Source organism: Lactuca saligna, chromosome 8 (assembly GCF_052625555.1).
Source record: "Lactuca saligna cultivar CGN05327 chromosome 8, ASM5262555v1, whole genome shotgun sequence".
Taxonomy (NCBI): Eukaryota; Viridiplantae; Streptophyta; class Magnoliopsida; order Asterales; family Asteraceae; genus Lactuca; species Lactuca saligna.
In genome coordinates, this window is record NC_136424.1 from 120533865 (window position 1) to 120559209 (window position 25345).

The 25345-nt window shown below is 32.4% G+C and overlaps 4 non-coding genes across 4 annotated transcripts; all 4 read right to left on the minus strand.

Annotated features, from left to right (window-relative positions):
- Positions 1–11394: 11394 nt before the first annotated feature.
- On the minus strand, positions 11395–11496 carry LOC145013674 (small nucleolar RNA Z43). The gene has a single exon (XR_013665221.1). It is a non-coding gene; the product is annotated as a small nucleolar RNA Z43 (small nucleolar RNA).
- Positions 11497–11545: 49 nt separating this feature from the next.
- Positions 11546–11632, minus strand: LOC145013670 (small nucleolar RNA snR60/Z15/Z230/Z193/J17). Its single transcript, XR_013665217.1, has one exon. It is a non-coding gene; the product is annotated as a small nucleolar RNA snR60/Z15/Z230/Z193/J17 (small nucleolar RNA).
- A 34-nt stretch (positions 11633–11666) lies between these two features.
- On the minus strand, positions 11667–11743 carry LOC145013688 (small nucleolar RNA U83). The gene has a single exon (XR_013665235.1). It is a non-coding gene; the product is annotated as a small nucleolar RNA U83 (small nucleolar RNA).
- Positions 11744–11963: 220 nt separating this feature from the next.
- On the minus strand, positions 11964–12064 carry LOC145013675 (small nucleolar RNA Z43). The gene has a single exon (XR_013665222.1). It is a non-coding gene; the product is annotated as a small nucleolar RNA Z43 (small nucleolar RNA).
- Positions 12065–25345: the final 13281 nt, after the last annotated feature.

Consider the following 25345-nt stretch of genomic DNA (forward strand, 5'->3'; position numbering starts at 1 on the left):
ACAATTTGGCCACTAGGGCTTCCAATGGACACACTCTTCTATTTAGGGATAGGAATGCAATATAATTAAATTATAGGGTTGAAATTAGGAGTACATCACCATCAGGATGTTACACAATGCAAGAAACATACGACAAAACTCGGTCTTTATAACGGAAATGTCATAATCTAGTTCTCGATGATAAGTCGATTATTTGAAAAAGAAACAAAATCAACATCCGGGAAAGGCATCTTTGTATATTTTTTGAAACTGGAGTTGTTTCGAAGTAAAATTTATTCTATCTCAAACAAAATTAAGTTCTTAAGCTAATCTTCATTGAGTAATAAGTTTGGAGGACAAATATGAAATTTGTTAGAAATATTATTAACAACATTCATTTATAATTATAGTATTATTTCATGCATGTTTAAAAATAAATAATTTAGTTTTTAAATAAATAATAATAAATGACAATACCTGGAGACTTAAATCTCTACCGTTGGTTGTAAAGAATTCCATCCACCAAATATTCCCATTTATTTTCACAAACAACCTCCGGTTTAGACAAACCGTTGCACATTAACAATGTAGCAAATAAGAATCGTAGATAAAAACTAGATCCATAATGACTTGCTTCTTTAATTGCATCGATGTATTCTTTGTCATCATCCAAGCGCCCAAGAACATAACAAGCATCTCTAAAAGAAGAATATGTTTCACCATTTTGTTGTGCGGATTTATTCAAATGATTTCGGGCCTTTCACTTTATTTAACATAATGCTTAAGAAATAAGATTCTCAAAAAGTAGGTGAAATCGAATGAATTCTACGAATGCACTTTCCTACTTCCCATTGGCTTCCAAATCCTATCACCACGTTTCCAAACAAACTTTGTATGAAATTTAACATACGTAAGTTTTCGTGCATGACGATAAATTGCATTACACTCCATCCAGGTTGTGAACATTGTAGCAGCAACAAAAGGTTTGTCCAAAACATTATCAATATCAACGTCTTTCTCATATACAATTTGTTGTTGACCAGGAAGATGGAAAGGTAGTCTAACCACAGAAGGATACATGTAATGAACATCATATTTAAAAATGTGCCAAGATGCTTCACATGCAGATAACTATCTACAGTCATAATACTCATTTATTTCATTGAGTGCATCATTATTATCATAGTCATTATTGCTTTGTACAACGACAACTCTAACTCTATCAGGTCCATTGTTTATGTATTTAAATAAATCTATCTATCTTATAAAGCTAGCATTTTTCCTTTCACCACATTCATTTGAAACTTCCATGCATTTTTTCTTTCACTACATTCATTTGAAACTCCCATGGCTTTTCAATTTCTTTTCTTCCTAATAATGGTTATAAGTTGGTTAATAAGATTAAATAAATATCAAACATAAAATGTAATCATATACAAATTATATTTTAATGCTAAAAATATCTTTATTTCTACTTATAAAGTTATGTTTTTTAACTTTTAACATATTATACTTAATTTATTAGTTTTAATATATTTTTGGGTGTAAACCATTATCATTTTAAAACTACAATTTTTGAATAATTTGTATAAAATACTTAAATTATAAATTTAAATATAACATTACAGGATCAACTTAAATATAAATTTTAGTTTAACTTAAATAAAACAAATGATATTTTGTGAATAGTTAGAAGTGATAAATTGTAGTGTCTTTCTGATAATGAATACAAGTTGGTTAATAATGTTAAATAAATATCAAATCAAAAGTATAATCAGAAATAAACTAAATTTCAATATTAGAATAACATCTTTATTTCTACTTATAAAGTTACGTCTTTAATTTTTAACAGATTATACTAAATTTATTAGATTAAGATATTGTTGTATGTAAATCATTATCAATTTAAAGCTACAAGTTTTGAACAGTTTGGACAAAATACTTAAATTGTTAATTTAAATATAACATTACAGTGTCAACTTAAATATAAATTTCAGTTCCACTTAAAAAATACAATGAATATTGGTGAATAAAAAAAGTGATAAATTGTAGTGCTAAATGCAAAAAACTGAATTATAATCTCAATTTAACTAAAATATTATCTAAAAATATTTCTATAATCGTTAAAAGTTTCCAAATAAGTAGTTTAATATAACTTACAATAACAATAGTTAAATATAACTCTATATAAATGATTATATTGTTACATTTGAAATCAAAAAACAATCTTTGATGTTTTGAATAATTATAATGATAGAAATTAAAACGTTAAACAAATAAATTTGAAAAAAATAATTAACAATAACAACAACTATAAATAACATTAAACCATATATTATATTTAATTTTATTCATGAGTAACTCGCGGCTAAAAGTCATTCAAACGGTTGAGATTATGCAGTTATAATAAATGTGTATATTATCATATAATTCAAAATAATCAATATATTATATCAATTTAGTATATGAATTATTATATCAAATTTAACAACAACGTTATTGTTATATTAAAAAAATATATTTGTAAAGATTTTAACTATATAGGTTTTTCTGCGCAACGAGCAAACATTCGCCTAGTACTCTATAGAAGATCCCCGATTGCACCATTCACCATTAATATGTGTCTGATATATTTTCAATAGATATTTGTTATAAGGGACAACATTTCTATTATCCAACTTCACACTCGCTCTGGTATCTCGACAGAAATTATCGGATCGATAAATTCAACAGTGGGTAGCTTGTAGTTATAGTGCATGAATAGACATATATATGACTATGTGGAATACCTCTTTTTTGAAATTCAATTGTATAAACAACTGCATAATATTTTGCACAAAATAAAATATTGTTAGACCGTAAGCAAAAATATAAAAAATATAAAATTTTATAAATTGTGAAAAAACATAATTTTGAAATATCTGCTTGAACTATGCCGAAAATGTGATTCTCCCTTAGGTCTTTAGTAAATGCATCATGCTTGATATTGAACAACCTGCATAGTATATCAAGTTAGTCTTTTGGTTGAGGTGGGTCATTTGGGATTACACGTAAAGGTTATGAAGAATTCAGGATATCCAAACCATTTACATAGCGACAAAGCATCCAAATATTTCTACAGCATATAGTATGCACCACTAGTAAAGGATAAAGGTAATATCACACGTTGTCTGACGTTAGAGATATTTGTAGTTCCTTAAGCTTTTTTGTTACGTAAATTCTCATAAGACTCGCATCTAAGAACGTGTTGTTGCCTACGCATGTAATGTAATTTATCACTTTCAATGAATTAAGAATCAGTAAGAATGAATGATCCCTATCTTGAATTCTATAAGAAAAAATCTCTCATTGTATATTTCCCCCACTTTCTGTTGTTTGTAAATGTAACACCTCTATGAAGAAGTTCAACACTGTAACCATCATCCCCATATGGAAATAGTAGTGGATATTGGAGAGGAATGTAAGAAAGATGCAATTCACTGATATGTTGTAGAAATCTAGATTTCGTTTGAACAGTGATATCTCTCTTTTTTACTGAATCACAAGCTACCTACAATTAAAGTGGCAACCTCATAAACAATTGGTAGGTTATATGTCTATCCATCTCGATCCCTTCTCCCGATAATTCTTAACTTCATATCAACTGCATGATTTTCTGAAAAGCATCTCTTGAGTCCTAACAATAAGTATGGAGATAACAAGAAGGAAATATGGTGCGAAAAATATAAGGTGAAGCATGCACAAAAATGCATCGAAGTCGTGACATGCTATAGTTGTGGCAAAGTTGGTCACTATGCTAATAAATGTACTGCCACTTAAAGAGCATGTTTTTAGTGTGGGGAATCAAAGATTGATTAATTGTTATCCTAAACAATTTACACGAGAATCAAATATTTCATCAATAGGAGTTTGTCGATATAAAGAACATCATGAACGAAATTCGTATGTAGGAGTTTTCAATTTTAGTAGTGATTTCTAATAGTCTAAGCCTATCAAAAATATAAACTTTTGATAGATTTAGAATTAGCTTTTGGCATTTGAAGGAAAATTGTAGATATCGTCGATAGCTTTCCAGTGATATGAAGAACGTCGAAAACGGAGCTTGTATGAAGAAATTGTGACATTTTCAAAAATCTGAAAAATCATGCGCGCAAAGTACGCCATGCGTGGTGATAACGTGGTAGAATTAGGTGGCTCCAAGTGGCATTTTCGGACGAGCGACTACTTCGGGGAACATGGTTACATAGCACCACGAAAGGCCGAAACGTGGGTCCATGAAAACATGACACATGGAATATTATAGAAGCGGATAGGGGTGGACCATGGAGGCTGTGACACGTGTCAGGCAACCAAGGCAACTGTGTTGCCCATGGTCGCAACACGCCTCTTAGATGAGTGCTACGTGCACCCTCATAATCCCTATATATAGCTACAATTTCCTTTGTATTCCACACCCGTTTCACGTCAGAATTCTCTCAAACCTCTCCTACAACCCCAGACCCGAATTTAGGGATTTTTAGGGACTAGTAGCGAGGTACTGAAGTGCTAGATAGCCCAGTGAAATAGAGCCTTCAGTTTCGGGATTCTGTCTATGCATTTTCCCGGTTTTCCTTAAAAGCTCTGCAAGTTTAGTTACACTCTATTTTTTTCAATATAACTTATATTTATAGTCATAAGTCATTATTATGAAATTATAAATAAGATTTATCGCTAATTCCATGTCATTATACTGATTGATCTACTTATGATAGTAATGTATATGTAGGATTTAGTTATGTGTTTAAAATGAGATTTCCAAATAGCATACTTTGTATACCAAACGGACCCTACCTGGTTATTATTTATTTGATAGATCTTGATGTAGACATTGAGATTATCATGGAATCTGGACTATAGTTATTATAGTCACCATGATTATGAAACTAGACTAAGGCTTAGTGCTTTATACGTCTAGGTCTCTTAGGAAGTGTGATGCAAAGCACTGCTGAAATCATCAGTTATCCGTTTTATCAAGTGAATGCATAATCCCTCTCATAAACATAATTTAATACAAGTATTAATTAAAGTACTAAATATTCGGTGGAAGTTGTATGTGAATTGTATGCTTATTGCTTTGATTATATGTTAAGATATATATATATATATAATTATTGTGCTATGTGCGAACTATATATGGTTTTATTTTATGTTAGGTTTCAATAGATAATATCTTATAATAGTATTAAAAGTAGCATTGCTGAGAAGATAAAAGAATAATAATACCTAATACTATGTATGGAATGTATATACACTAGAGATAGGTTATAGTCACCCAATAATAGAATTGGTATTAAAAGTTGGTTACAAGCACTGTAATCTAGTTTAGGGATAAACTTAGTGATGTGTAAATAATTAAGCACTAGTTAATCCTACTAATGTAACTAAATATTACGTAAGGCAGTGTAACTTGTTGAAAATAAGGGGGTGTTTGGTTAAATATGTTTTTAGCTTATTAACTTATTGCTTATTAGCTTATTGCGGTGGAATAAGCGGTATTTTTAAAAAGTATTTGGATTAGCTTATTTAGCTTATTCCTACCACAATAAGCAATAAGCAATAAGCATCCCCCCCCCCCTTTATGCTTATTAAAATCAGCTTATTAAGCTTAATCCTACCACAATAAGCTGTTTTTTCAAGCTTCCTATCCAAACACTTCAACTCAGATTATTATGGTGAGAATAAACAATAAACAATAAGCATCCACTTTTTCCTCTATCCAAACACCCCCCCTCCCCCCCCCCCCCCTCCCCCAATATAGCACAATAGACCAGTATTTAACACAAGGAACAAAATGATTAACTAATTTTTATCTACTACTAACTAAATTACTATTAAATTTAGAAAAATGGTTTTTCATTAATTTTGCAAGACTAAAAACTTAATTTACTAAACTAACTAACTATCAACTATTAAAGCAAATTTTAAAACTAAAAGCAAGAAACACAAAAACGATTTAAACCAAGGAAACTGTGAGACTTTTGTTTAGCTTCGATTTACTTTCTATTATAGTTGATTTATGAAAGTGCAATGGATTAATGTTTTATTTGTTACTGATTCTTAAGATGACCAAGTTAATGTTCACTAACTTGATCCTATAGCAAATAAGTTCATTCATACGGTGATCTGGCAGATAAACTAACAAGTTTACTAGTGTTCAATTCAAGTTAAATTAGACTTATAATAGATTGATCAATTGGTTTATTGATTCAATTCAATATATGATTGGTCGTTATATATTATTTCCTACGATTATTTACCCACTTTTCTATTTAACCCTAGGTTTTGGTCAAAACACTAGTCCTACAATCTTTGCAATTCACAAATATCATAAGATTCAAGTTCAATTAAGAAGGATGGTCATGCAATTAGATCATACACAACAATAAACAGAAAAATTAGTTCTCATAAGCATAGAATGTTCTTCAATAAGCTAAAGTAAAAAATAACCAATAAAACTTAATCCTAACCATAAATCAAGCCATAAAAATTCAAGCAAACCTACACTAAACGAAAGTCATAGGCTTTTAGCCCATTTTCAGCAATCAAACTCAGAAAAATGAGATTCATTGTAACAACCATGATTAAACTAAAGTAGAAAATCTTAAATATGGGTTGTATGGCCTTAATGCTCTTAATTCGCAAGCTATGATTGACTTCCTGTATTCCAAGCTTCAAAACGGATACTTGGCCTTCAAAAATCGATAATAGCTTCCAGCAAAAGTTACAATTCCGGAGGAGAATGACTTCTATTTATAATTTCCCGAAAACATATCACCAAGACGTGGTAAGTTCATCATGTTGTGGCCTTTGTGATTATCCCGTATCCAAGAAGTCTTTTAGATCCATTGGGGGTAGTCCAAAGCACCACGCTATGGAAATGTCACCACGGCGTGGAAAGTATATTTTTCTTCATTTTAAGACGATCCAAATTCCTAGCTCCTAGCTTCCTTTTCGCTCCGAACATGTCCTTTACTCTTACAACACAATATATAACAGACTAAGTACCTTTCGTTTTATAAAGGGCATACAAGTAACTAGATATATTAAGATATGATGTAAAATTATATGTATAGATATGCACATATCACTTAGACTTATGGAAGGTACCTAGTTAAATTAAGTTTGATATAAGGTAGTCCCGCTAGGAGAATGTGCGTAACCTAGGAACGGAGAGTAAAGTCATGTTTCGTGACCCTTTCAAGTGTCGATGTGCGGTAGTTGTAACACCCACAGATTCGGGCTAGTCAATTAAGATATAATAAGCGTTACATATGTTTTTTTATACAATATTATCTTGGATAAATAATCTTAACCAAAGTAATAGTTATGTTCAACAATTGTAACCTATTTAATTTAATAAAGAAGAATTATGTGAATATTATGAGTTTCATGATTATTATAATATAATAAACTAGGAAAAATAAGTTGAATCGCCCGTAAATCGTAAAAATAAGTGTGCCAAAACATTTATATGTTATTATATATTTAGAAAGTACACATCTTCGCGATCCTGAAAATATATTTTTTTATAGAAATCTGACTATGTATGAATTAGATATGATTTTTATAAGATATAAAAATCAATCGCGCACAAGGAATGTGTGACGTAAAACGCTACAAAGAGAATTTTTGACTTTAGCTAAAGCCACCAAAAAGAAAATAATAGTACTCTTTAAAATAAGAATTTTGAGAAAAAAGAATGTCAAAAACAGAGTCCGTACAAGAGAGTCATGATTTTAGCAAAATCATTTAATTTTATAAAAATATGGAGAAAAAATAAAGTCAAAATTAGCCGACGAAGTCTAAGCGAAAGTTGTAGATCTCGTCGATAACTACGCGTGGATATAAATAACGTCAAAAACGGAGTTCGTATAAACAAGATATAATTTATAATAGCATATTTACTTATACATGTACATACATATTTATATATCATTAAAAAGTTATTGACGATGTGATAGTTATAAGACAAATATTGAATACTTTCGACATTGATTTAGTACAAATATTATTAAATCTGTTTAAAATAGTATTATAAATGGACGTTTGGTCGTTTAAATAACTATAAGATCCTTTAAGTAACTATAAATGGTAGTTTTTTAAAATTAAATTACTATAAATATGAGGCTCTAGGCTCCAGGCTCTCATATTTTTTGCATCATTCTCCTGATTCAAGAGTCTTTCTCTCATTATCCCCCGAACATTTCGGTCCCTCATTATTTGAATTCTTTTTCTTTAGTTTTAGTATAGTAAGATGAGCGTAGAAGAGCTACAAGAATCTTTTTAGAAAAAAAAAATCAGTGATGAAGTTTTGACCATAGAGTTCTAAGTTTTCGTTAGAAACCCTATAAGTTGAGCTACACCTATTAAGCTTTAAGTGAACTTATGTTTAAATTCATTGTCGTTATTTTGAACCAATAAACAAGATTTATCAGTGATTCCAAGTCGTTGTACTGGTTGATCTACTTACGGGGATGATGTCTAGGTTGGATTTAGTGAGATGTTTAAAGTGAGATTTCCAAACAGTATATTTTGTATACCAGACGGACCCTACCTCCGATATGATCCTACATGGTTGTCCCTTATCACTTATAGATTAGTAGACTATGAATTAATGATGAATCTATACTAATAATTAGTCACGATAAATATTAGACTAAGACTTAGTGATAATGATACTAGGTTACGTCAAAGGAAAAGACAGTTGCTAGAAACGAAGTGTTGTCCGAATATCGAATCGTCATTTTAACAAGTGAATGCATAGTTACTTTCATCTTACACACATTTGTTTTCCTGATATATATATATGCTAAATGAACGATTTATACATGTTTTACTTTATTTAAACTGTATACATATAAATATATTTGGTAACGATGGGTAGATGAAAGATGATGTATATATGAGAGATGAAAGATGATATAAATGATGAGAGATGAAAGATGATATAAATGATGAGAGATGAAATATTAAATAGATGATGAGAGGCCTTGACATTAAAGATGACGTCATCTAGCAGAGTATAGATGACAACAACGGACTATTATGGATAGTCCAGTGGAACGTCAGCAAGCTCGCAGCTTGTAGGTGTTTTTGAACTAAGTGCTCACTAGATATACTCTAAAAACCCATTGACATCTATGGACTTAGTGTTTATTAGATATATATTGACAACTATGAACTTAGTGCCCGATAAATGAACATTGGTAGTTGTAGACTTAGTGCGCTATACATGAACACTGACAACTATGGACTTACTGCCTAATAGACAAGCATTGATAGCTATAGACTTAGTGCCTATTAGATAAGCCCTGACATCAATGGACTTCGTGCTTATTCCTTAAGACAAATCCTTAGAATAAATATAAAAATGTTCTTGCTTACAAGTATTATGGTGGAATCCTTGAACTAGTATTGTCAACATAGATGATCCTTATAGTAGATCTTTAAGAATAAAGAAGATCATGGAGATGAAAAATTTGGTTAATTGTTGGATAATTAAATATACTAATTATATTATTATAAGTTGATAACCCTATGTACTCACCAGACTCGTTCAGTTTATTATATCACATGTAGCAATATTAAAGATACATTATGCTGAGAGATTAAACGAGATGTACATCTTTAGTGTAAATTAACTTAAGGTTTGTTTATGTTATTTTTTCTATAGTGACGATAACATCCCAATGTTTTAATATAAATAAAATAAATTTCTTCGGAAATTCTATGATAATATCATTATCATATTTTATGGGAACAAATTCCGCAATATTATTTTTTAAAATGATACTCTAATTTAAAATAAAACATAAACAAATCGGTCTTTTATATCCGTGAAATTGAAGATACCACAGTAGCTCCGACAGGAGTAAGATATAGTATTATGACCAGAAATGGTGGGTTCCGATCAGGCAACTGTGATGGTATGTTTGTATATTTTTGGATAACCAGAAATTGTAGACAATTATAGTGGGATGTCTGCATATTCTTGGATAACTAGAAATGGTAGGTCCTTATCAAACCACTGTAATGGTATGTCTACATATTCATTATGATTTACACCGACCAAGGAAGCCCCTAATCGTGTAGTCAGACCCTTACCTTAAATGGATTGTTGGGAATATAGTTCTCCCAGATAATTGTGGACCAAGATCTGTGAGGATCGGTAGGTATAGATGCAGCCTAAAAGGATATTGTATGGTAACGATTAGTGTTGCATGTCTGATAATTAAGGAATATTATCATATCTGAAATCCCTATATATCTTAACCTATTCAAATCAGTTTATATGCATCACAAGTACCAAGACTTAACTATCGGAAGATAGTCTACATTAGTATTTCAACATTTTGGAAACAAACATTTGTAATCAAAATACCGAGATCATTAGTATTTCAGCATTAAAGAAAGGTTTAAATTGGTTCAGAAAATATAATACTAAAGTTTGTTAAAAAGAAAAAATAAAATATAATACAAAAATTTGTTATGCAAAATGTTTCATTTTCCTGCATTTTTATTCAATGTAATAAAGTTTGTATGTGCACAATGTTCAAATAACGAGTTCACAACCAAGTCTATTGACAAAAAGGTGTTTGAAAAACCAACCGGTTCATTCTGATTACCTCCATTGCTAAAAAGAGGTATAAAGTTTGTATGCCCACAGTGTTCAAATAACAAGTTCACAACCAAGTCTATTGACATAAAATTGTTTGAAAAACCAGCCAGTTCATTCTGATTACCTCCTTTAAAAAGAGTAATAAAGTTTGTATGCGGACAATGTTCAAATAAGGAGTTCACAGCCAAATCTAATGACATAAAGGTGCCCAACCGAATAAATACAATGAACATATTGAGCATGTAACATGTCTTTCCACCAATACATTGATCTCACTATTGTCTTAAATACCTAGAAAATAATAATCAAAACAAAACTCATCTCACCAGATACATATAGGGGTACGAATAGAGAAATAGTACACTAATGAAAAGTAGCATTTGTCAAGGTATTTGTAATCTAAATCCCATATGGTCGTGACTATACGTTGGATCTTTGTTGACATCCAAAATTTTAAATAATCAATATCCAGCGAAAGTTTCATATAGATCCGCAGTAGTTTCAAACAAACAAAAGGTTCAAAAGAAGATCCATTAGCTACTCACCATAGAAAGACTACTTCATCAAAAAATTCTTTTCAGCATTTCACACAAAACCTTACATTTACAGAATATCAAATCAATTAGAATATAAGGCAACATATATAAGAATTACAACATGAATAAATTCAGAAATATGCTTGTCATTGTGTAAGATTTTCATAATCACTTGCCAAAAAAATAAAAATTCAACAAAATATGCATAAAATCAGTAAATTGGGATTCAGTTTATGGGTGGTGATATAACAGAGTGGTCGGCAAGGTGATTATTCATCACCATTACGACGAACGAGACCTTATCACATGTAGTCGTCATTATCCCTTTTCAATCGATTTAAAATTAATAAATAAATAATAAAAACGGAATTTTAGGGTTCATCAGATAGGAGCGAAAGACTAAAAAGATGTTTAATCACAGAGTATCATTTGAACTATGCAAAATCATCACTTGAACCTCTCAATTTCCACAAACTGATAAACAAAATTCAAAACGCCTCAGAAGGAAGGCAGTATTTTGTGTAATCATGATTTCATTCTTACGCAAACATCAATACAATCATCATTGGCTGGTGAAAAACAAAAAGATCCAAAATTTCATGGCCTCATAGAGAAGATTAGATTTAACAACATGGTTAAGTTCAGACATATGCTTGTCTTTGATTTAGAATTTAATCATCGGCCAATTTCAGGAAAAAAAACTGAAATCACTTAGAACATATAATAAGAAGCAGATAACAATCAAAAAGAAAAAGACTTGTGTAAAACTTTCAGGGAAGAAGTAAAACGGTGGACTCAGTTTATGGGTGGTGATATAACAGTTTGGTCGGCAAGGTGATTTGCATCACCATTACGACGAACGAGACCTTATCACATGGAGTCGTCATAGCCCTTTTAATGAAAAAACATGAAAAACTCGTAAGAACGATTCGATCAAATTGGATAAGAACAAAACCAGCTCGAAAACTAAAAATGGGGGAAAACCATAACAAATTTTAGAAAGAGTATTCGTCTTGAGGATCAATCGAAAACAATCGGTAGATTAACAGAATGATCAACCTTCGATCAGAAAACGTAATCAATAAACCCGAAATGTTAGTAAACAGAGAAGAGCGATGAGATTTGATTGATTGTGCGTTTCTACTTATAGAATGATTCTAGGGTTTCGTTGTAGTTAAGGACTCGAATCGGGCCCCCGAAAGGATTGTTTGTTGGGATGCTCTAGCCCGTTTTATGTAGTCCAACTCCAACTATTTTATTTTTCATATTTTACTGTTATTATTTTGTTCATTAATATATATGAATGATAATAATAATAGTTCGATTTAGATTTCTCTCTTATAAAGGTTTCACAATATAAGAGAAGTAAAGAACTAATGTATGTTGGAAATTTATAGTGTACATTGATATTTTGTACTTGATACCTTATTGTTATCAAGGGTAACTTTTGGTTATATTATTGTGATTACCGAATTTCTTTGGGATTATATTGAATTAAAAGTTAACCATTGGGAAAATATTTAAGTTAAATCTGAAGATCGAAACTTATAAGATGGAAGATCTGGTAGAACTTGGTGACAGTGTTGGGTTTACTTTAGTCTTGAGCTTATCTAAGTATTGGACATATCTAAAGTGCTAGAAGATTTTTAAATTAAGGTAGGTGATATTTATTATAACGATTTAAAAAAGTAATATGTTTTTCGATTTATATACATTTGGTTAATGTTCATATTTTATCCTCGACTTGTTAAATTGTATTTATTTAATTCTTATGATTGACTATTCCAGGTTAGCCTGAAAAAATAACTTAATAAGGTAATATATTTTTCATTTTGTACACATTTAATTATTAATATTTTTGTACATATTTAATCCTTAATATTTTTTTGTTTCAAAATAACTATTTTTTATTTTTGTATTCATTCAGTACTTATTAATATAATTTTCTCATGACATCTAAACAACCAAATACTAGAGATCACGATGGACATAAGTATCAAAAGACTCAAACACCTTATTAATGATTGTCTTACTTAAGATGTCGTGAGAAAATCCTAAATATTTTATTTATAAGTACTGAACGAGTATAAAAACAAAATAAAAAAATATTTTATATTTCTTTTAACTGACTTATCTAAAATGTTTGAATATTTTTCAATGAATAAAATTAAGATATTTAATATTTAACTATCGTCTTTTTCTCTTATTTTAGACCTTAGTTTTGTGTTTAGGATATTATGGGGGTTTAAGGCATAAATTAAAAAACTTGGTGTGAGAAATGAACCATACCGGGTGGATCTAGGCTAAAACCTAATTTTAGGGACCAAAGGTGTAAAGTAGTGAAACTTGAGATGGAATTGAATCATTTTAGTTAGGGATGAACAAAAACCGAACCGAAAACCGAAAAACCGAAAAAAACCGACATAACCGAAACCAAAGCAATAACTGACGGTTTAGGTTTGAATTTTACAAAAACCGAAAAATAACGGTTTGGTTTGGTTTTGACGTATAAATTGCCCATAAAAACCAAACCGACTCACATATATATTATTTATATTATGATTTAAACTTTTAGTTTTAAACTTTAGACTTTATCTTTTTAATATTTTACGTTTATTTTCAACAAACTGTTAATGATGTTAAACTTTGATTTTTTGAACACTTTTATGCTTTTATAATATTAAAATTCGTACTCTTTATCGCAACCTATTTTCACTAGGTTTGAACCCAAAAAAAAAAAAAAAAAAAAAAAAAAAAAAAAAAAACAGGAGCTCATAAACCCACGGTTTAAAACCGAAAACCCATAAACCCCACCCGGAAAACTGAAAAACAAACCCATGCAAAAACCGAACCCATATGGGTTTAAAAACCGACTTTCTACGGTTTGATTTGGTTTTAGCCAAAAACCGACCCAAACCGACCCATGCTCATCCCTAATTTTAGTTTTTCAAACCTGCTATTATTTGGATATGGCGAAGAAAGTTTTGAAAGAGTGTGTTTGAGATTACATTTTTAACTTGATAAATATTTTTTATAAAAATATTTATTAGTTTATACAGTAATACAACGAGTTTTAAAATAAATTACTTGGATTAGATTATGTGATGTTAGATCAGAAGGAGTAGTGCGGTATGGACTGTACTCCCTCTGCCACATAAGCATTGAACACCGCCCATGGGTGCTCCCTAGGGTGCACTGCAACTTTTGGAGAGTGTGCTCTATGGATAATTTTGATTGGTTGGTCACACTTGATCGTTGCAAACGGTCAAATTTCAAAAAAAAAAAAAAAAATCAACAACTACTATAAATACTTTATACAGTATAAAAAAAATAATAAAATAAAAAAAAACTAATCTACATTCTACCATCTTCAACATTTTACCATCTTCTTTTTTTCAAACCCACAAAAAATGTCATCCTCTAGAAATCCAACCAACGAAAAAACACCCACCAGAAAACCCACAACCCCAAGACCTTCACTCGATCAACCGATTTATTCGCCTCCTTTCTACCACTACGGGAGTATGCTTTCCTATTTTCCACAAAATATCCAACAACCACATTCTATGCAACCATTTCCACAAACACAACCACCTTCTTTCTTCAGTACCATGTGCACCGAACTTACCCATGGACTATCGGAGATTAAGTAAATGATACCAGCATCTAAAAGTTTAACCACCTCCCTTTTAACCACTTCTTGCATATTATGGTTAAGTCTTCTTTGGCATTGAACTATAGGTTTAGCTCCATCTTCTAGGTTAATCTTATGAGAACAATATGTTGGACTAATCCTTTTGATATCAGTTATCTTCCATGCTATGACACCTTGTCTTTTCTTTAGTACTCCCACAAGGTTTTCTTTTTCATGTTTAGCTAGATCAGAAGCTATAATTACCGGTTTTTGTTGACCATCTTCAAGAAATGCATATTCCAATCCAGATGATCAGGTAGAGTTTTTAGCTCTGATTTCGTGTTCAGTATGCGGAACACGTCGAGTCCAGTGAAGGGACTTGTTGAGTCCCATGCAAAATTGTCGTCTGATCGTGTTTTTTCAAACGGACTCGTCAACTCAGTGGATGCTACTCAGTGAGTCGGGCTTTCAACACTTTTGATTAATTTATTATATTCAGCTTCCTCGAGCAGTCTTTCTATCTCCATCAAGTCTCTTTCAGCATCAAATTCATCTTTAAAGGTAATGGTGGACTTGCTTGGCTTGTCTTCTTTCCATTCTTCCATTAATTCTTCCAACATATCAACCGATAATGTCGTGTCATCGCTATACCTTGCATGCTTCATTGCTCGATCAACTCCAAATGTAACTGAATCGTCTCCCATCCGAAGGGTAAGTTTAGAATCTCACATTTCTACTCGGGACTTGAGGATCCGCTTCCATATCTAGTACTATGAAGTCCGTGGGGAACACAAACTTATCAACTTTCACCAACAGATCTTCACATATTCCCCTTGGAAATGTCATCATTTTATTTGCTAAGTGAATTGCCCTTGGCTCCGGAAGATTTAATTTCTTGAAGAATGAATATGGCATGAGGTTAACAATTGCCCCCGAATCAGCCAACGCATGTATAGTTGCTAAATTTCCGAATTGACAAAGCAAGGTCAAACTACCCGGATCACCCTTCTCCTAAAGTAAATTTCTGAGGCGGTCCAGTCAGGCTGATGGCTCAGTATGTATGTTGTTTGTTTGATATGATATGGCTATGTTCGTATGACGTTGGTATTTTGGGGGAACTTACTAAGCTTCGGGCTTGCAGTTTTAGATTTTGTTTCAGGTACTTCAGATGATCGTGGGAAAGCGAAGGCGTGATCGTGCACTTCCTCACATTTTATGATATTGATTTATGGGATACTCTGATATGAGACTATTTTGAAAATATTTTTCAATAAATAATGGTTTTTGAATGCTTGAAAAAGTTTTAAATTTTCACGAATTTTATGGATGTTATAGCCTATCTGGCCCATAACTCATATTTGGCTTGCTCCTGAGCCCACACCATAAGTGTAGCTTTCCCTCGAAGCCCACAACTTATGTCTAACGTACTCCCTAGTCCAATCAGTACGAGTCTGGCATACCAACCGGTCCTCAGCTCGTATCTGGAATGCTACTAAGCCCTTAGTATGAGTCCGACATGCCCCAACCGACCCTCAGCTCATATATGGAATGCTCCAATACCCTTAAGCCCTCAGTACGTGTCTGATATACCACCCGGTCCTCAGCTCGTATCTGGAATGCATCTGAGCCCTTAGTATAAGTCTGGCATGCCCACTCAACCCTCAACTCATATTTAGAATGCTCCAGGGTTTTTTGGCTACATCACGAAGCATTACAACCTCAAACTAACAAAAAATGTCTACAAATAACAACATATACAGATAATCATGTAGATAGAATCATAGGTAGTCCTACCGATCTACCAGACTAGCATATCAATAACTAGCATAATTATGCATATCTGTCCCATACACAACATTGTTGGATTAGTGTCTAAGTCCATAACTATTTTGGTATGTACTTGACCCGATGGTGCATGGTCCTTTTGGGTTGCCTTCACCAAAGCAACTTGATAGGATGCATTATGGAGAGAAAGGATTCAATATGATTTATTAATATATTATGGGAATAATATAGTAAAGGATAAATCATATTGTTTAATTAATATTAGTCAATAATTAATTGGTAGTTAGTTTTGTGACTAAAAGAGATTAATTAAACTTAAGGGACTGGAATTGTTATTATAAGATAATTGCAATTTGGGCCATGGATTGCCTTATATTAAGGGATGGACGAATTCTAATGGGAAATCCATAAGGAAATCGTCCATGGGCTTAATTAAAGGAGTCTATGGGTTGCTTAGGGCTTAAGCATCCATATTAGGGTTTCCTTGTTAGATAACCCTAATAGCCCAACTATATAAAGACCCCTTAAGGCTCAAAAACGTGGCTAAGCTTCTTGTTAGGGTTTCTACACGTTTTTGGTAGCCTCCAACCTCTCTCCTCTTCATCCTCTTGCTTATGGTGTTTGTGAACCATTAGAGGAGTGACACTTGTGACTCTAAGCCTTCCAAAGTCAATTCAAGGTGGGATTGGGATTGTTATTGCTACATAACAATCAAGGTAACATTATAAACTTATTCTTATGTTAATATGATCACTTGAATGCTAGAATTAGGGTTTATAGTCTTGGATAACTTGCATGTACAATAGAGAAACCTAGATCCAAGCATTAGGGTTTGTATGAGCACATAGGATGTCTTTTGACCAAAACCCATCAGTGGTATCAGAGCCTTGATTGGTTTCTATTGTATTATTGCTTGATATGTTTGCAAAATCGATTTTTGGGCTTTCTGGATGAGGAAATCGGTGAGTACCACAGTGTACTCGGCGAGTACAGTGTGGTACTCGGCGAGTTCGAGCGTCAGACAAAGGTATATCCGGGATTTCTTGCTGTTTTTGCTTATGGATAGTTACCTTATCATATTAGATCAATATAAATCTGATTTTATGATATATATGACTATATTCTTGATCTAATTAAAGATAATTATCAATTAATAAAATATTTGTTTCCTTATATGATAATTGATTGATTATTTTGATTAAATTGATAAATTGTTTTGCAAGAAATCATTAAACATATCAAATATGGATAATTATGTAATTAAATGTTAGTTTAGATTATTTTTTATTTGATCCTTGTTGTTATGAAAAGTTTCATATTTTACCCTTTAGGTTTTATAGTTTAAATTTGAACCCAAAGGTTTTGTTGTTTTGAAATTTAAATAGTTAAAACCCTAATGTTTTGAAAAAGGTTTAAAAACTTGCCCTCAAGTTTTGGAATTTAAATTTTGATTAAAAGGTTTAATTTTGATGTATATTTAAATTCTAACCCTAATGTTTTGAAATGTTTCAAAACTTACCCTCAAGTTTTGGAATTTAAAATTTGATTAAGAGTTTAATTAGGAATGTTAAATTCTAAAACCCTAGTAATGTTTGAAAAGTTCAATTTACACCCTTATGGTTTTATTAATTAATTAAGGTGTATAATTAAAAGAAGTTTAATAAATCCATAAAAGGTTTAGGTTTACAATTAATTGAATTAAAAGTATAATTGTTGAATAAGACCACCTAGTATTTTAAAAGTGTAAAGTACACCCTATACTATATATATAACATTAAAGGTCTAACATGTTGGGTTTTAGCCATAAGAACTTTCCTATGTACGCATGCAAAACCCTAATGCTTGGATCTAGGCTTTCTAATAAACATGCTTTTGAATCCAAGACTTCTAATGGCTAAATAGGTTAAACAACAACATTAAAACAGATCTAGAATCATACCTTTGAGTTCCTTGTTGATCTTCTTGTCTTGGAGCTTGTAGAGTCACAATTGTCACTCCTCTAATGGCTTACAAACACCAATAGCAAGCAAGATGATTTAGGAGAGAGGAGAGGGGATGGAATTCGACCAGAGGTTCCTTGCTTTAGGTTCTGAAAGATTGTACACGAATTCCACATCCCAAGGGTCTATTTATACCTTTAGACTCCTTAAGGGTTTCACCCTAAACCCTAATTGGATAATCTTCACTTAAGGCTATCCAAATCCATTCCATAGATATCCTTATGGACGATTTTGAGCTATCCTAAAGCTCTTAGAATCCGTCCAAAGTCCATCCTAATGGATTTATAGTCTAAAGTCTAACTATCAAACAATTGACAGTTTATACCCTCTTATTTAATTAATCTCTTTAAGTCACCAAATTAATACCAATTAATTTATGACTTATATTAATCAAATAGCTAAATATTATTCCTTATAATATTTACTCTCTCTTAACAAATCATCCTTCAAGTTGCTATGGTGAAGGCAACCCAAAAGGACCATGCACCACCGAATATAGTTATAGCCTTAGACACTATTCCAACATAACATTATATATATGTATGATTAAAAGTCAGTCTTACTGTTAGTAGGCCTCATTCACGAAGCTAGTCTATAAGGGGTGTTTAAGGAAATTGCCTATAATATGGCGATTGAATGGGTATCCACTCTTACCCACCGCACTCTTGACTAGTGGAGGGTTGTTAGCCGAATGGGTAGGATAGGACGAAACCTTCCATTATAAGTATAATGAAATACAAAGTAACTAAATGTTTTGCAAATTCCCAATCTTAGTTACTTAGGCAAAAGTGAATTGATGCAATTCCATGAAATTACACTTTGTGCCCTTGCGAAGACGTTAGTGGAGCGTGTGTGGTTTACCGGAACACTAAATGGTTCTAAGCAAAGGTAGCAAAGGGTGAATCAATGTTTGTCATAGCTCGGTGGAGCGTGTGTGGTTTACCGGCACATCGAATAGGTGATTGGAACATGTGATGGCACCATGTAAGTTTGCATGGTTATTCACACCCGCTTTGTGATCCTCGGCATCCCAGTCACAAACAAGAGGGGCATATCGAGATTTAAACATGCCATTGAAATGTTCAATGAATCTCAAAGGATCTAGGAGTTTTCATAGATTTAAAACTTAAATTTCTTTTCGTTTTTCATGGTGGAAATTAGTGAATCGTCATTCACTTACCTTCAAATATTCTGCAACTAGATTACGACATCCCTTTTCTAGGTTGTAGCATATTGTGTTGGGTCCTAGCCTTGGAATTTCATTTGGGTGATTTACCAAGGACTCAATCAATCAACTAACTTGAATTCGTTTTTCTCCCGTTTTGTAGATGTCAAAGTTCGACAACTATGTTCTTCCCAAATCCCGTGGAACAAGCATTCCACATGAAGATGATATTCCACGATTCGATCGAGGAACAAGAAATCATGTTTCACTTCCTCCTCCTCCTCCAATTATTCTCCCTAACCCACAAGATTGTAAAATTGAAAGGTTCAATATCACTCAACCCCTTTTGGCAAGTAAACATAAAGAAGGAAAGTCGGTGTGTGCACACGTCTTAGGGATGAAGTCACACATTGATAGGTTGATAATGTTGGGTGTGTCATTCCCGAATGAGTTGGCTGTAAATTGGGTTTTGCAGTCACTTCCTGAATCATATAATGAGTTCAAAAGAAAGTATTATATGATGGATCATGACGACAACCTCATTGACCTAACTTACATGCTCATTGCTGCTGAATCAGAAATGATTTGGCGAAGAAATGGAGCATATTTGTTGGGAAAGTCAACCGACCATGCTTCCGAGTATGTTCTAGGAGAACCGACCTGCGTTTGCTGCCAAAAGAAAAGGCGTTGGATACAAGTCTTCCCAAAGAGCCTGAAGAGTCCAGAAGATGGGAGAGTCAAAGTGTATGGCTGCGCTTCAGGTAAAATCCACTATCTAACTCCGTTAAGTTCCTATTCATTGATTCAAATACATGATGTGATAAGATTGCATTTGAATGTTTTGCAGGATCGGTGAAAAGAAAGGAAGCTTGGTGAAAGAGCAAGATGAATCTAATCACAAGAAATGAATCTTGATCACATGGACTTGAAGATTAGATTTTGAGCTTAGATAGTTATGATAGAGTTGTTAGAAATTTTCTTTTTGAAATACATAGTTTTCAATGGATTTTGCATTGTAAGGACAAAAGTTTTCCGCTGCTTTTATAAATAAAATAAATTTTGGTTTGACTTAATTATTTATTTGTTTAATCCTTGCAATGAAATCGTTATGAAAATTGGTGTTTGTATATTTCTACAACAGATGGATATGATTCTTATTTATAGTGTTTATGGAAATGTCAAGAATTTACCAAATAGGGAGAGTTTCTCATCACCCAAATTTCAATTGGACAGAAATTTGGAATCATGCAACTTGGTTGCATGATGAATGAGAAATTTCATATTTGGAAATTAGACTAATTCGTTGACAAAGTGTCAAGTGAAAGGACTAGGAGATCGAGTACACAAAGTTGCGTGTTGATCAAGTCCACCATAAGAGTAACAAAGATATTCGTCATGATTTACTAAAGGTTTAGTAAATATGATTATACTTATAAGATTAAGTATAATTCGGAATTGATCAAAAAGGTTTTAATAAATAGCAAAACGAATAAGGAGAATCAAGTAGGCAGAAAGATAAAAGTTTTTCCATTCTAAGAAGAAGGGAGAGTAGCTTTTATGCTTTATAATGGGTCTTAATGATTAAGAACCATATCTCAATTGATCCTCTAAGTGAGTCTTAGTACAATTGTATGTTTAAGAAGAGGAATCAAGGATTGAATAAATGGTTAAATCAAGAAGTCTATCATACTTCGTTGCAATAACAAGTCTTAAAGTTAAGATTGTGACAATGAGTGAAAAGTATTAAAGGTTTATAACATTCATCAAATGTGGAAAGTTGTGATGTCTTGAATAAGACAAAGACCGACTAGGACCAATTTATGAAGTGTTTTGATAAAAACTACACTAACTCTTGAATATTTGTTTGTCAAGAAATGATTATTGACAAAAGAATCTTATATGTCAAGGAGTCAGTGGGAGCCTTAATGGTCTTGAAAGGTTTCAAGAACAAATCAAATAAACCTTAACGATCATCACTAGCACACGAGTTGAGTTTTACAACCTATCGTGTTGATAATATTTTGATTATGTGTTGTTCCAATTGAGTTAATTATGCATGTGAGTCCTATGAGTTCTCATTTTGAACGCATAAAAGGCAAAGCACCTTTAATCAATGAAAGGTACATTGATAGGAAAAGGTGAGCTGCTTAATTACTTGGAAGACGTGGTAGGCAGTTGTGCTACCATAAGGCAAGAAATCAAGATTAAAAAAAGCTCGGTCCATATGAGTTTGAATTTGTCGTAAACTTTGGTTTTAACAAATTCACATGGATAGGAACAAATACACCATTTAAATCTAAGTGCCATAAGATTTCCTCCTTCATGAAAATGATTGTGAGGAAATGCTTTCACTAAGAAAGATATTAAGAATATAGTGATTGTAAAATTGCATTCTCGAATTCGATCATGGTTACGGTATCCCTTTCCATAATTTGAATTGTGAGGTTTGGCAATTAGTCTTAATTGTTTAGACACACATATGAACTATCGAATGCAAAAGTGTACAAGTTCAAGAAGCCTTGATAAAAGATTATCAAAGCACTAAGTATTAGAAACATGGACTTAAGAAATTTAATAGGTATTGTCTTTCTGAAAGTTAAGATGTTTATGAATACATGTCGAAGCTAGTGGGAGCATAAGTGTTATGTTTTATAGTAATCATCATGATAGTGGGAGCATAAAAGTTATGATTGTATGATTATTATGGAAAGTTTTGCAAGTTGGAAATATTAATTATAGAAAACAAGAGTTATACCTTGCAAAGTCGTAAGGGTTGTATAGTTGTTTTGCTATAATTAAGGGAGAGAATATTATGCTTCATTTCAAATCTAAAGGCTTAGGTTGAAAAATGTTAATAAATTTAGTCAAAGGTACATAGTGTGCTCTTAAAATTTCGATTATGATTACGGAATTCCTTTTCACAATTCGAATTTTGAGAACATAGCAAATAAAACATTGTGCGTCGTGTCCCATACGCTTCGGGTATAGGATCGATTGCAAATGCTTTAATATTTGACCATTCTAAATTTTTCCAAATGTCTAGCGCATTTAGAGGGAAAAGGGACTAAAATTGGTTTTGACTAAAATAATTAAACAACTATCAAAGGACAATCCAAAGTTCGATGAGGATTGGTTGCTTGTGAGTAGTTGGAAGCATGATATTAAATGGACCATATCGACATCATTGTGAATAGATAAGATTCTATTAAGAATGAGTTGTCATATGGAAAATATGGAAGCGTGTCCATATTAGGAATTGAATATTGAAAATCTATGACTAGATTAGAAACTTTTATGCAAAAGGATGTTCAAAGAAATGTACTTTGAGTGAGAGACATCATATCTAAGGAATTGTCTTGTAACAATCTCCGTTAGAGGACTTTGTAATATCATTGGCAATAGTCTTTGTGACTTTGGTTAGTGATATTACGAAAGGATCATTGCATAAAATGTTAGAATCTAACATATTCTATAAGTAGCAAGAATTTGATATTCTTTTACTTATGAAAAAAAGGATTTGGAGCTGTGAAATGAGAATGATTGGAGATGTGTCCAATGTGATCTATTTCACAAAGTAAGAACCATAGGTAAACATTGTGTGCATGCTAGGAGCATGGGACAAGTGTAATAATTCAAGTAAGAAGTTGAGTACCCGAAACGACAAATAATGAGTAATCAATATGGTGATAAATAAAAGGAGTTTTATTTATACTCAAAGGTTTGAGGCCATATAGGATTAGTATTATTCTTGTGTTTCACTTTGCATGTTTTGACTTCCAGAATAATTGAGTTTATTAAGAATAATCGAATTATTCAAACGGGCCACAGTCGTTCATATGTTGGAAGTAGATATGAATGAAGACTGTCGTGAATTGGTGTGTGGATTGTCTAAAAGAGTATTAGACATAAGCAAATGTTTGTTGCAACATTCATGAGTGCTTATGAATATGAATTTGAGCATTGGATTAAACCCACGCTCGCTTGGATCACTCCATGAATTGTATCACGAGTGATTGGTGAGACGATAACATCTTATATTCTTGAAACCGAGATGTGTAAGTTGTATCTTACTAATCGATTGCACATTGATAATATGTAAACGCACTAGTAACTTGGTGTTATAAAACATATTGTTGTGTGTGATTTGGTTAGTGAGTGCAAGTAAGGATTGTATCAAAGTTTATCCGTTCCTTTTATCCAAGGTAGGATAAAAGCGATATCTTTGGGCCCCTCGATGGTTTAGTGATGACAAACGTAAATGCTCGGCTGGGCTAGGGCTAATTTGATTTGTTCAATTAGTCAGTCGTCATAAATCGGAGATCGAGAAATAGTACAAAGAGAATGATTAGAAATCATGTCTTACGATATCTAGAATGGAGGAATATATGATCCCTTATCTAAGGACACGCATATTTGATAGGATCAGAGTTGACAGCGGCTTTGGAAAGCTACGATTGCAGATCAGGATCTGAAGTCATACGCATAATAGTTATTAGACTTATCCAAGTGGGAGACTGTTGGATTAGTGTCTAAGTCGATAACTATTTTGGTATGTACTTGACCCGATGGTGCATGGTCCTTTTGGGTTGCCTTCACCAAAGCAACTTGATAGGATGAATTATGGAGAGAAATGATTAAATATGATTTATTAATATATTATGGGAATAATATATTAAAGGAGAAATCATATTGTTTAATTAATATTAGTCAATATATAATTGGTAATTAGTTTTGTGACTAAAAGAGATTAATTAAACTTAAGGAACTGGAATTGTAATTATAAGATAATTGCAATTTGGGCCATGGATTGCCTTATATTAAGGGATGGACGAATTCTAATGGGAAACCCATAAGGAAATCGTCCATGGGCTTAATTAAAGGAGTCTATGGGTTGCTTAGGGCTTAAGCATCCATATTAGGGTTTCCTTGTTAGATAACCCTAATAGCCCAACTATATAAAGATCCCTTAAGGCTCAAAAACGTGGCTAAGCTTCTTGTTAGGGTTTCTACACGTTTTTGGTAGCCTCCAACCTCTCTCCTCTTCATCCTCTTGCTTATGGTGTTTGTGAACCATTAGAGGAGTGACACTTGTGACTCTAAGCCTTCCAAAGTCAATTCAAGGTGGTATTGGGATTGTTATTGCTACATAACAATCAAGGTAACATTATAAACTTATTCTTATGTTAATATGATCACTTGAATGCTAGAATTAGGGTTTATAGTCTTGGATAACTTGCATGTACAATAGAGAAACCTAGATCCAAGCATTAGGGTTTGTATGAGCACATAGGATGTCTTATGACCAAAACCCATCAGTGGTATCAGAGCCTTGATTGGTTTCTATTGTATTGTTGCTTGATATGTCTACAAATAACAACATATACAGATAATCATGTAGATAGAATCATAGGTAGTCTTACCGATCTACCAGACTAGCATATCAATAACTAGCATAATCATGCATATCTGTCCCATACACAACATATCGGCAAATATCAAGTTTTCAAACCGATGGGCCGACCTTGGCTCCTTCGACCCGTAAGTATGGTGAGGAAAACTCACATCGCTGACTGAACAAAACTGATGAGG